The sequence below is a fragment of the Camelus dromedarius genome, chromosome 14, assembly GCF_036321535.1.
Source record: "Camelus dromedarius isolate mCamDro1 chromosome 14, mCamDro1.pat, whole genome shotgun sequence".
In the NCBI taxonomy this organism is placed as follows: domain Eukaryota; kingdom Metazoa; phylum Chordata; class Mammalia; order Artiodactyla; family Camelidae; genus Camelus; species Camelus dromedarius.
The window spans coordinates 22,308,182-22,321,291 of NC_087449.1; the positions used below are offsets into that span (position 1 = coordinate 22,308,182).

Genomic DNA, 13,110 nt, shown 5'->3' on the forward strand with positions numbered 1-13,110 from the left:
GCTTAACTGCCGTTTGGAATTTGGTCATGTAAATAAAGAATATTACTATCACACAAATCAAGGAGAAAATAAAAAGACTTCTGTATCATAACATATTTTGCAGAGCACATAGAGCAAAGGAGAAAGATCACATCTATGAATGCACTGATGATATTTCTTGAAGAAAGCCACAATGACCTCAAAGAATACTATTCACCTCCATCTATGACACCTCCATGAAGGAGGAACACATGAAGACAGGAATAACAATGTGAACATAATGGAGCTGCATAATCCAAAACTAAAGATTAAAAAGCTACATGAATGTCCTTGAAATGCTGAAATTCTTTGAAAACCTAGGAAGGGAAGTTCATAGCAAATAAGAGCCTTGGAAATCTCACATCCTATATAAAAATGGAAGAACAAAGTGAATTTCCTTAAGTAAAAGTTGTGAATTGAATTAGCCTTTTGTTTTCATTAAATTTATAAATGTAGTAAATAAAGCTGACTTGCTTTCCTAGGAAGATGACTTAACATAATCAGTACTTTTAAAGTGGCTTTCCCCCATTTGACTTATTTGCTCACACTGGTCTTCATTTTACATTTATATCTTAGGCACACTGGCAGTCACAGAAGTTGACAGTTTAAGTAACTAGCTTTCCTGAAACTTTTGCTATAGTTTCACATCAATATCTATTCTACGTTACAGACAAGTAGCCTTACAAGAGCTATGAGCAATGTGTGACAAGTGTCTGCAGTACCTGCAAACACAAGTGAAATTAGCTCTCATTTCTCCAAAGTCATTAAACAGTAGATGTGAACAATGTAAATTACTTCTTTTCATATTTTTCCATGTGATCAGTTGAAGGATCCCTTTGTAAAATGTGGGGAAGAGGATAAGTACTGGCAATATGACACCCCTTTATGCTCAGTTTGAAAATTTGTTACAATTTTATGTTCACACTACTCCACTCTCTGATGGTCTCTTTTCAAAATGGGATTCCTTTGACAGTCAGGCATCTTAAATCTTATTCCTCCAACTAAGATCTCTATTTTTGCTGCTTCCTTGGAAAATCAGAATTTCTGTCTTCCACAATATTAAATAGAGACTTTTTAAAAGAGTTTGTGACTTGGCAAAAAATGCATTAGCTGTGAACACTGATGAGAATTTGTGCTTGTGGAGACTGCAATGCGGAGCAAAGTCTCTTACTAACTTATTGCTTTTTATTATAAAATATGACTCCCATTAGTTTTGGGCTACAGCCAAGTCTCTTCTCACAGTTTAAAAAGGAGTTACCTTGACAACATTCAACTTAGATCACATCTTGATCTATATTATGAACACAAAAGAACCCTTTCTGCATTAAAAGTGACAATAAGAGTCTGATTTATAATCCTAAAGCAAAGAAATTCAGAGTTAAATAAATCAAATGACTTAGCACGTGTCCCTAGATTTTTTGCAAGGGTGTGAAATCTATGAGGAAAAAAGAATAAATGCTGTAGCAAGTATTTCATCTGTAAACTCAAAGTATCATATGGGTGTATTAAGTGTGCATTTTCACTTTGGTGAATTTCAAAAAGAGAATTAGAAATAAGGCAACTGTCTCCTCAGAACTGCAATGCAATTTGTGATGTTTCTGGACTCATAATAATTGTTTTGTTTTTCTTTTCTCTCTCTGTTTTTAATAGGAGCATGATACAGGTTTACAACTAGTTCACATATTTCATAATCTTAAACACCCCCAGGAAAATTTACTTCTGGTAAACTCAGAAAGTTAAACCACCTAGTATTTGTCTAAAGCCTCCAAGCCTAACAACTCCATAGTATATAAAAGAAAATATCTCCACAGAAAACAGAGCACAACCTCAAGGAAAAGAGACAAACACTTACTCATTTAAAAAATCCAATCAGCATCAAGCACTATTCTGAATGATGGCAAATTTAACAAAATCCATACCCTCATGGAGCTTAAGTTTAAGGATGACTCCAACACAAATATAACAATTATCTAGTAGTTATCTCCTGGGATGGAGGGCAGGCTAGAAAATGGAAGGGACAGGTGGGGTCAGGATATTGCAGGAAAACTTTCAAAAGAAAGTAACATTAAATTGTTTTACATGTGACTAGAGGGGAGGAACATGCTCTGAGCAGAAGGCACACCGTGAAAGAAAGCATGCACTTGAAGAAGTGTGTGCGTGAGGGATCCTGAAAAGAGCAGCTGAAAGGAGATGAAGAAGAGACGTCAAGAGTCCTGAGTCAGAGTTCTGGGTCGTGTGTTCGGGATCTCTGGGGTAGGAGTCTCCCACACACGGCTTTGAAAACGTAATTCGAGATTTAGGATGAGATTTCTTCATAAAGAAAACCAACCAAATGAGAAATGCTGAGCACAGACAGCTAGGACAGCTCCATCCCCTTCAGAGAGGATGTTCCACCGGCTAAAGGAGAAATAAAACTCCATTCACTTTCCTTTTTGATTTGAAATGCTTCCCAATCTCTATCACATCTACATGGATAATAACTCTCTAAAGAGTGACCCAGTTAGAAATAATTACAAATAATCCTGCAAGCTAAATTAAACACTTTTGATATTTACATGCAATTAAGTTTTTCCTATTAATAAAATCAGTAAATATTTTTGGAAAATGTTTTAACACTAAGATGTATTAGACACTAAGAAGAAGTGTTAAGAGGATGACTTCTTGGTCAGCACTCTACTATAAAACCAGTTCAATTTAAAAGTGCTTAGTTTCATAAGCAATATACTTTCTAAATTATTAATGCTGTTTCTATGTCTTTCTAAAACGAACACAGTGTAAGTTAGTACTTGAATTAACCTTTCAACATTACTTGCTTTTTGATTAATTGAAATCTAATATAATATATTTATTCTAAATTACCAAGGTATATCGAAAGTTGCATATTACTCACACACACCCAAGTTGAAATATTAGGCCTTTACTTTGCCACAGTATAGTTACTCTTGCAAGGAAATACGTTAAAGTTAGTAAAAAAAAAAAAAAAAAAAAAAAAGAAAAGAAATCAAATCAGCAGTCCTTTATACTACTGCTACCAATGAAAGTGTACATTTTAATTAACACAAAACAAAGGAGCTAATTACTATCGGACTTAAATTCACACTGCAGGGATTGGAACTAACATTTGTTTTACAAGTTTTTAAACAACATACAGGAAGCAATTGCCATATTTACACTAATTCAATATTTTGTACTTAAGTAAACAATTCTAAAATGAAAGAACAGTTGAGGTGGAAAATGATCTTTGGACCACAAAATTCCACTCCGTATTTTTCAAAAATTGTGCTTTATAGACTGAGAAGCTAACACTCTCTCACAACTTGCTAGTATCAGAGTTCAGACTGGATCCAGCTCTTACTTGTAACCAAGGAATCTGTCCACGAGGTCACACTGAGTCATTACACTGTGGGACTGCAGAACACTTATGATGATGACTATAAATTGTAGCCTTAACCAAGGACAGCCCAAAATGGTAAACCATCTCTCTGCCATCAAACTTTTAATGCAACCCAGTGAAGGATTCTGCATTACTTCACACAGACCACTTACGTATTATGAAGAACTGGACAAATAAACAAATACACAGTTAAATAATTTCCTCAAAATGTTACCATAACTATAATGACTAAGTTAGACCATATTTCAGAAATAAATTCTCTAGAATTATACAAGAAGATAAAGGAGATTCTTTTGGATCCCAGACTTCTTTCGTCTCTCAGTTTAACACTATTAAAACTGAGTCTATAAGCCATAAGCTTAATTGATTAATAGTCAATTATGTTCAAGTAGTTTAACCAAAATGGTTACTTGACTTCATGTACCACTCAGTTGACTGACTGAGGGCAGATGCTTAAGGTTGTCAAAAAAAAAAAAATCATTTACTGTTTTATAGGAAGAAAATAAATACTCTGAAATATTTTGAATAATTGGAACCTAATAAAAATAATACACTAGGCTTAAAAGTAGAAGGTGACTTTGAATCCAAGTTGTAACACTTACTACCTATATGTTTTTTGCTAATCCATTTAATCATTTCATGAGATCAGTATTACCGTCTTTCTATTCTACAGGAAGTTTAAGGGATTAATACAATAATATATTCTAAATTGTCTTGTAAATCAAGGCATGTTATATTTGCATTGGAGACTATGAGAGTTGGTTTAAAAATATAGAAATAATTTTAAAGAGTCCATCAAAAATTACTGTGTATAGACTTTCTTCAGTGTTTTCCCATGCCTCTCTGCTTTCCTAACCTTCCAAACCCTGCTTGTTTAACAAACTTCCTTGTTGTCTGGCTACTAGTTGGATCCAGCCAAGAACACCAGCAGAAGCTTAGAGAGAGGAAGAAAATTGTGGAACCCATCCTCACAGCTTTTTCACCACCCGACTATGTGCTTCAGTTAAGATGATCACAGATCTTGTCAAGGTGCTTTCTCTCCTGATTCCTGTAACTTCATCTTTCCCTTACTTTTCTAGTTTAAGGGTAGTAACAGTGTCCCATATTACTACAACATCCCTTTAAATTTTGCTATAACTTGCTACCCCTTTGTAATCACTTTTACTAAACTCTCTTCAAATTCCCAACTTGCCAATGCAATCTGTTCCCTACTGGGAACATGACTGATACAAAACTTTAGCATTTGATAAGAATCCAGAACTGCAGGGTAAGACATCCTGGTGGTGGTGTTTGCTTGCTTTTTTCCCGCATAGTAATGCCTACTCGTTTGCTCAATTCTATCTCCATTTTCTCACACACTCCACTTTAAAATTAATAACTCATGTTTTCAAGTAAGGGCTCTCTCTTAGGCTCTACTATGGACCAAATAAAGCTAAGTGCCATATACCTTAAACTCAATCCCCATGACTTACAAATGTTAAGAAGATGAATGATAGTGTTCAATAAAGCAATCCACAATGCCTCTTGACAAGCTGTCACCGCCAATTTTTCACCAGTCTTTGACGTAGATTTTATAAATGATCAAGAAACCAATATATAGGATAATGGGAAAATTATCATGAAAGCCTTCCTTCTAGCATGTAGAGTACAGTGAAACCAAATGGCAGCTAGGAGCGATATCCTGGGGAAACTAAGCTGCCTGAAAGTTCTGTTTCTCCATTGAATTAGGAGTTTGACTGCACAGGTCAGTATTTTGATAAAATAAATAGCAACATGAATTCTAGTGCTGACTCTATGGCCACCTGTACTTTTGTGAAAAATACTGTAATACATTTTTTTGGTTAAGCTTGATTTTTTATTTTATATTTTTTTTACTCATTTGATATAGAAAATACATGATCATATCAAGTAATGACTCTGAGAAAGTAACATCAGCACCTAAACTACTCCCCCATCTTAGAAAACTGTGTGGCATTTCCATACTGCTAGAATACAGTGAGCCAAATTACTTAGAAACAGAATATAGGTTTTGGAGTGTTTGTATATACAAGTTGGCATTCATGTGGATAGTTCAACGTTGTAGGTCAGTATTTGATGTTATTCTCTACTTAAAGTTATCCTAAATCTCAAATGAAAATCCAACAAATGCCTTTCTTAGTAAAGGAACCAGAATTGGGTCCTGATCTCTATTTACCAAAAATTTACTCCATTGGTGGGGGAAGTAATCTTGTATTTTAATATGGCTCTGAAAACAGAGTTAAATTCTCAAAGCATGTAAGTGAATCCTAAGGAATAGCTTCTAAACTAAGCCAATCCAAATCATTAAAAATGATAGATTTCATCTGCTGTGCTATTAAAAAGCTAGTATGGTATTATACAGAGTAGAAACTTAAAATCATCATGTATAGAAGGCAACTCTGGGAACAAAAGAGTTCCATCTATAGAAAATCTTTTCATCAGAACTACATTAGGGATTCTTAAAGTTTTTCAAAGGAATGAGCTTTATTTATCATTTTCAAATTAATGGTTTATAATTATGGCTTTAATATAGTGACTCATCAACTTTCTTTCCATGTAAATATATCACCTTACAATTCATAAAGTGACAAGTATTGAAATAGGCACTAGGCAAATTTTACTCCTTAAATTACATACATAAATAAGAAAAATATCTCAAGATTGGATTACTGAGCCACAAATGTAACTGATGAAATAAATGATGGAGGAAAGTGTTGCTGTTTTGATATAAATATTTCATTCCATGATATTTTTTATATGAGAGCCAAGAAAATGCATAATTTCAATATTATAGCTAATTACCTTTTTCTTTGCATATATATACATTTTTATCACTTTATATTAAACTTTAAAAGAAGAAAATATCCTAAAGTTTAATTAAGAGTTTTAAATCACAGGGATTTACTAATTTATATCTATGAACAGTGATAAACATTTGGTAGAAAAAAATACATATAATTCTTTTAGTTCAATGTGCAAGGGACATTACTAACAAAAATTACTTTAATGTTTAATTTTTAATGTAATTGTTATGTTACGTGTTTACATAAGGATAAATTGGTTCATCTTATTTACATTTCTTGGCCATAAAACTGTTTTTAATATGTTTACAAGATCATTAAAAACAATTTGTCAAAACCATGTAGTTTCTGCATGATTGGCATTAAAGCTTTTCCTGCTGGTATTTAATGAGAGCTTTGGATCAAATGTGTCAGAAGTACCTTCTAATTAAACAACAAAAAATAAGAGTTTGTAGCAGAATGAACTTTGATAAGACTTTAAGATTTTGATTTCCAAAGAGTTATCTGAAAATGTATATAATTTCATAAGGGTAAGTCTAGTACAAAGTAGAAAGGAGCCCAAAACAGAAAAGCACCTTCTCACCTTCGCAGGCTCAGCGCATCCTCCCCGACGGGCCGTCTGAGTTTCGGCTCCTTTGAAACGTCGGTGCCTTCTCCTCGCTCCTCCTGCGTGCTGTTTCTTCACGGAAAGAAAGTACATTTTTTTCCCCAGTCCTTCACAAAATTTCATTAAAGTCATATTGGAATCACAGTACTCTGCGGAGACATCTTTAAAAGGGAAGAGGTCCCTGTCTGCTCCGGCGCTCCACACTTTCCCGAGCGGGTTCTCCTCAATTCCACATGGAGTCGCTCGCTTGGCGGGTGGGATGAAAGTTTCCAGAAGCTGGGGCGGCGCGCCTGCGCAGGCGGGGCGGCGGGGGGAGAGAGTTCGCGCGCATGCGCTCAGGCGCCGCCGCCCGCCGCCGCCGCCCCGCCTCCGAAGCCCCCCCCCCCCCCCAGCTTGTAGCGCTAAATTCGGCGGGAAAAGGGAACTCGAATGTAGCATAGACAAGGAAGAAAGTATTTTCTTGTTGGTCTATTTATTCTCAAATTCTTAGGGAAATTTAGAAAAAATGACAGACGACTAATCTAGTCTTTATCTAGTTCCAAAAGTAGATGCAGATGGCCTTCTATTTATTTATTCATTAACAAGTTTAATTTAGTGAGGACCTATTTCAAAGTATGCATTTTACAAGATACTTACGATTTGGGAAATGGCAGTGCTTCCTTATTTCTGGTCTGGTTCCCTAAATAGATGTGGTAACATTAACCAAAAAAGGGAATATAAGAAGGAGATTTAAGATTATAAAGGAATGTATTACTATTTTTCTTTGATTTCATATCAGATTTATAACAAGTTGCTTGAAATCTGAGGAAGTATAATGAATTAAACTTCTTCAGTTGATTTAAAGACCTAATTATGTATTTTTCTTGACTTTGTTTCATAAATTTTTAATTACCAAAAGAATTATGTGTTTTCCTCTTTCTGTTACTTGTAAATTCCTGTGGTTTTGAATGAATCTGAAACCTCAAAATTAAAACCCACATATTACAGGTTAATATTTTGCCTGACCTTGTTCCAAATAAACTGAAGAATCTACCAAGAAAGATATTTTTCCCCACAGGTACTTTTGATTTCCTCTCTCCTCTTACTTTATTTCAATTGGCATTATCAGATTCTAGATCTCAGAAAAAGTTTTATTTATTCTATTCAGGCTTGGAATTTTTCAAATTTAACAGGATAATACTTGGTGAAATCATTTAAATGTTCTAGGTAATGTCTAAATATACAGTAGATTCACATAAAACTAAATTTCTTTTTCCTTCATTTGACTGTTAAAATCATTAAAGAAGACAATTTGATGATATAAACAAATTTTATGTAACACTTCATGAAGTGGACTGTCTTATCTCAGAGAACTGCAAAATGGGCAGAAGGCAAGAAATTTTTACAGGATAAAGAATAAAGAGCAAGGAAGAGGAAAGTAGAAAATATCTGATGGGCTGAGGCCACATAGTCAACTTTTAGGGTGAGAAGACCCAGAGGTGACTTGGCCTGTGGGGACTGGCAGACTGGATAGGCTGTGCTTCTGGTTAAAAGAAGCATTTACAGGAACACAAAAGCTACCTAAGTTTCAGTTTGCTGACTTGGTACTCGAGGCAGGTGTGGGTCTGTCTGGGACCTAGAAAGTTATTTCAACTTCACCCTCTTTTGATCAGACCATTCAAGAGATGTGATAGCAAATATTGGTCTCAGCATGAGTCTCAGTTACCGGTGCCTCTTCAGGTCTCAGTGTGGTCACCACAGAGATCTGGGAGAACCGACTCTGGTGAGAAGTGTCACCTTTCTGCCAGTTATCCCAGGATCTCGTCTGCAGGATCCCAGGAGAAAGGGGTTCAGAGTATGGAGCACAGTCCTGGTATATACCAGAATTTGGCAACGTTTTCTATTAATTTTGATTTCAATTTTAGTTTCCCTTGGCTGTTTAAGGGAATAATGGATAGCAGGTTACTGGAGAATCCCTCAGGGTCCTGTCAGCCCTGGGAGGGGCCTCTATGGGGACCCTCCTTTGAGGTGAATCGGTAAAGCCACTAACTTGGCAGGCTTTTGTTTACAGTCTGGTAGTCTCTTCAGAGAAGAAAGGCAATTCAGATAAAGGATTAGTAGACTGAGTACTCAAGCAAAGGAGGATAGAAGGAAGTAATCATCAGTCTTATTGTCCTGTTTTAGGTACCTCTTGTGTCTTTGATTTTTCATTAGCCTTTTGCAATGAATCATTCAGTGAAGTGTTTTTTGTTTGTTTTGAATTTTGAAGCCTTTTGGAGTCTTCTGCATTCTAATTAAAATAGCTATCCTATTCTGTTTATTTCATTTAGGAGCCCCTGCATTTAAGCGCACTTCTTAAGTGAACCATCTTGCCTACTTGGAACGTTTTCCATGATGTTCATTGTAATTCTGGGTGTCTTACTAAAGATTTTGCCATTTTTGCAGATATCTACAACTTCCAGGACCACAGTTCTTAGACATAAAATAAGTAGGTGTGCCAGAGGTACACCCTCAATTCTTTGAAGGCTGTGGATCCCATTTCTTTAGCTAAGCCTTGGGTCTCTTAGAGCCAAATTATTACCTCAGAGGGAGGTGCCCCTGGGTGGGGGATTTTGTGGTGGTTTATAGTGTACCTCATTGCATGGAAATTCTCTTGAGGTTGGTGGGTAATCAGTGTCAATCTAACTCATTCTGTGACCAAGGTATCATAGGTTAGGGGTTTGAAAGTCAGGTGGTGAGTGTTCTAACAGCTTTTAAGTGCTTGATCCAGGCCCACCAATTTTTTATCTTTGGCTTTCAAGATTCCCATTAGCAACAGATCTATTATTCCTTTCATAAGAATATTTATTTACAGTGTTGGACACCCTAATGGCTTCTAGTAGTATAACTTGTGCTTACTTAGATTTTGACCTCCACCAGTGGTTTATGCTGTGGACTTACCTCAAGGCTTTGTGAGTCCCTTGGTGGCTGCTACACACTGCAGACTCCCAATACAACTATCCTGGAATCCTTCTGGGGCTCCAGAAACTTTCTGCGGAGTTTGTTTTGATCACGGAGCAGCATGCTAAAGAACAGAGCTAAAATCCAAGACTGACTTACCCCTGGCCCTTCCTTAGTAACAATGAGAGAAACAGTGAACTCAAAGGGATCAGCAGGCGCCATGCCTGTGTACCTCCTGATCCCATCAGCCATTAGCATTCAACTTTGGGTCTCACTCCTGGTCACTAAAAACTGTTTAAAAAGGATGAAAAAGCAACATAAGTGATACAAACAAACTTTATATAGAACTTCATGAAGTGAATCTTCTTTTGGAGAACTTCAGAATGGGGCAGAAGGCAAGAAACTTTTATAGAATAAAGAATAAAGAACAAGAAAGAGAGAAGAAATAAAATATCTGATTGACTGAGGCCACACAGTCAACCTGATTTTGGGTGAGAAGACTCAATAGTTGACTTGTCATCTGGGGTGGGCAAGGAGTGCAAACAGGGGAGAGTCCAGCCGGAGTCCAAGCTGTAAGTCCTTGGCTTGAGGATGGGGAGGGATTCATGCTACATATTCATTGGTCAGGAGGTAACTCTTAGTCTTCTGTAAATCAGGAGACTCAATTCTTAAAGCCGATTTTTCTGAGGGTGCATGCCTGAGATTCTCCATTTCAAACCCTCTGGTTCCATTTTAGATTGAAATCCTTTCACTCTTGATCATGAGGAACATTTGCACAGACACAAAGTTATCTAAGTTTCGGTTTGCTGACATGGATCCCCAGCAGAAGCAGTACCATGTTGTGCCTAGAAAGTTATTTCAACACTGGAAATGTAATTAAAGACATACTTGAGGCTGGAATATCTGGATTTGACAGTAGCATCAGATGCTCTCCCACAGTGTCTTCTGCGTGTAAAACTACAAAAATAATTTCTCTCTCCCAGTTGGTGATAGACTTCAACACTAGCAGGTACTGAATGCCCCTGACCCTCCCATCACTCCAAGAATAATGATAATGATATGGCTCAAGGGCACTACGAGGCCACAGCACTGTGGGGGTAGATGCTTCAGGTGCAAGTGAAAGATTAATTCCCTCTGAATTCACATAATGGGTTCATTTTGGATTCTCCCCATTGTTTTCTTTTGACTGCCACCCCTGCAAGCAAGAGAAGTGAGCCTGACTCCTGTATTGCCTGGGAAGTGGAAGTGACACAGATTCCCTCTTACAAACTGTTTTTGAACACTCTGTCCTTTATAGGTAGTAAAATAATAATAAAGTGAGCATTTTAAATTTCTAAGTTATTTGTATCATTTTATTTAATCCTCATTAAATAATAATGATTACTAATCTATACTGAATATTTACTATAGGCTAAGCACTTCTATGAACTTTACATATGTTAACTGAATGCATCTTTAAAATAATTCTAGGAGTAAGCACTATTGTTATTCTCAATACTAGTTATCATAAAGCAGTGTTTCATAGTGGTCATGAAAAATGTGGACGCTGGACCCAGACTAGGTTTCAAAACAGGCTTTAAGTCACTTACAAGTTATGTGACCTAGGCAAGTTACTTAAGCTGCCTTTTCTTTTGTTTTTTTTTTTTTTATCTGTAAGATGAGGAAAAAAATAATATCCTTTTTGTTCCATTGCTTTATGCATTAAGTGAAGGAATATCTATAGAATCCTCTAAACAATGACTGCCATATAGTAAGTGCTTAATAAGTATTATTTATTAGCTATAAAAGAAGAAACTGAAGGGCAGGAGGGTAAACAACTTTTTCAAGCTCAAACAAGCAGAATTGGCCTTAGAATCCAGATCTCTCCATCTTCAAAGTGATAATGGCAACCACTAAGCTGTGCTATGTTGTGGTTCTAAGGCTTTTCCTGCTCTGGGAGGGCCTGGGGTTGAATGAATGTACCAACTTTGTTCTGATCTCAGGGAAAAACACTTCTTTTTCCCTGTGTTCAGAATTAGGGTATGGGCTTGGGGGAAAGAGACCAAAGACTCAAGATAGAGTGTTAGAAAGAATCATCATAGCCCACACACTGTCCATCCCAGACTGGTTCAGTAGGGATGAGAGCTTTACATTGGAGTTCAGGGTGAAAACATTTATGTAATTTGAGATAGCATCTCCAGGTACCCTTCTGCATGTCACTCTTTGAACCCCAGCATGGCAGTTTGTGGTTGGTTGGTTACTTTAGAATTTAGATCCTGTTAAGTCTCCTCTTTCTGGTAATAATATATATATATCTATATGTATATTATATATATATACACACACATACACACATGTATATTATATATCATAATGATTATAACACTAACATAATGAGCCTATTAGAGTATATAAATTGTGTGAGTTGGGAATCAATGTGGGTTTATCGAAAAAAGAACAAAAGGAAGGAAGATAAAGAGACAAAGACAGAGAGATGCTGAATGTTTTTCTATACAAGGTAGAGAAACTTGGATTTGGCATTATCATAATATTCAATGAAACCTATACTCTATCAAACTGAAATATATTTCATTTCTTAAATAATTCACATACTTCCACACTTTACTACTACAACCCATTTGTCCAGCGTGGAATCACCTCCCCTCATACAGGCATCCTCTTCACCATTCATGACCACCAGTCTAAGCTCCTTAAGGGTGACAACTGTGTTACCTTCCAGGTATTCATAATACCTAGTAAGTGGCTGGCAAATAGAAGAAACATAATGCTCATTTACTGAATGAATGCTTAGATCAACTACCATTTCATCTGTGAATTGTGTTCTAGAAGTCCGAATTGAAATGACCTTAATTAGGTTCCACTGCATTTTTTCCCCCAAATTTTATTTAGGTACATTATAAACAATGTTTTAAGTGACTAATTTTAAGTTGCAGCTCAAGTGGAAGTTTGAACATATACATCCCCACTTAATCGCCCAGACCAAGATATAGAATATTTCCATTACCCCATAAATTTCCCTTGGGTCCTTTCCCAGTCCATGTGTCTTCCAGGGCAATCACTATTCTAAATTTTATCACAATTGATAACTTTTGCCCCGTCTTGAACTTCATATAACTGAAATCATTTAGTAGATTCCCATTTGTCTTGGCTTTTTTCCTTTTTCATTCACTATAACATCTGTGAGATTTATCCATGTATATCTAGGGTTAGCAGATATTGCCAGTGTTCCAAAGTGATTGTACTTGTATACTCTGTCCAGAGTATGGCAATGTTCCAGTTTCTCCACCAGCTTGGCAAAACTTGGTATTATCTGTCTTTTTAGTTTCCAGAATTTGGGTGAGTGTAGTGCTATT

The 13,110-nt window shown here is 36.3% G+C and overlaps 1 long non-coding RNA gene across 6 annotated transcripts in view; it reads right to left on the reverse strand.

Annotated features, from left to right (window-relative positions):
* Positions 1 to 13,110, reverse strand: part of LOC105107131 (uncharacterized) — a 60,831-nt gene that overhangs the window by 17,644 nt on the left and 30,077 nt on the right. For 2 of the 6 annotated variants that reach the window (XR_010383798.1, XR_010383796.1), the window contains 3 exons: positions 9,758 to 9,881; positions 7,475 to 7,517; positions 6,815 to 7,128 (listed from right to left, as the gene is read on the reverse strand). This is a non-coding gene — a long non-coding RNA (uncharacterized LOC105107131). Of the gene's footprint in view, positions 1 to 6,814; positions 7,129 to 7,474; positions 7,518 to 9,757; positions 10,603 to 13,110 lie in introns of all 6 variants that reach the window. The other 4 variants (XR_010383799.1, XR_010383795.1, XR_010383797.1 and 1 more) reach the window with 3 other exon arrangements.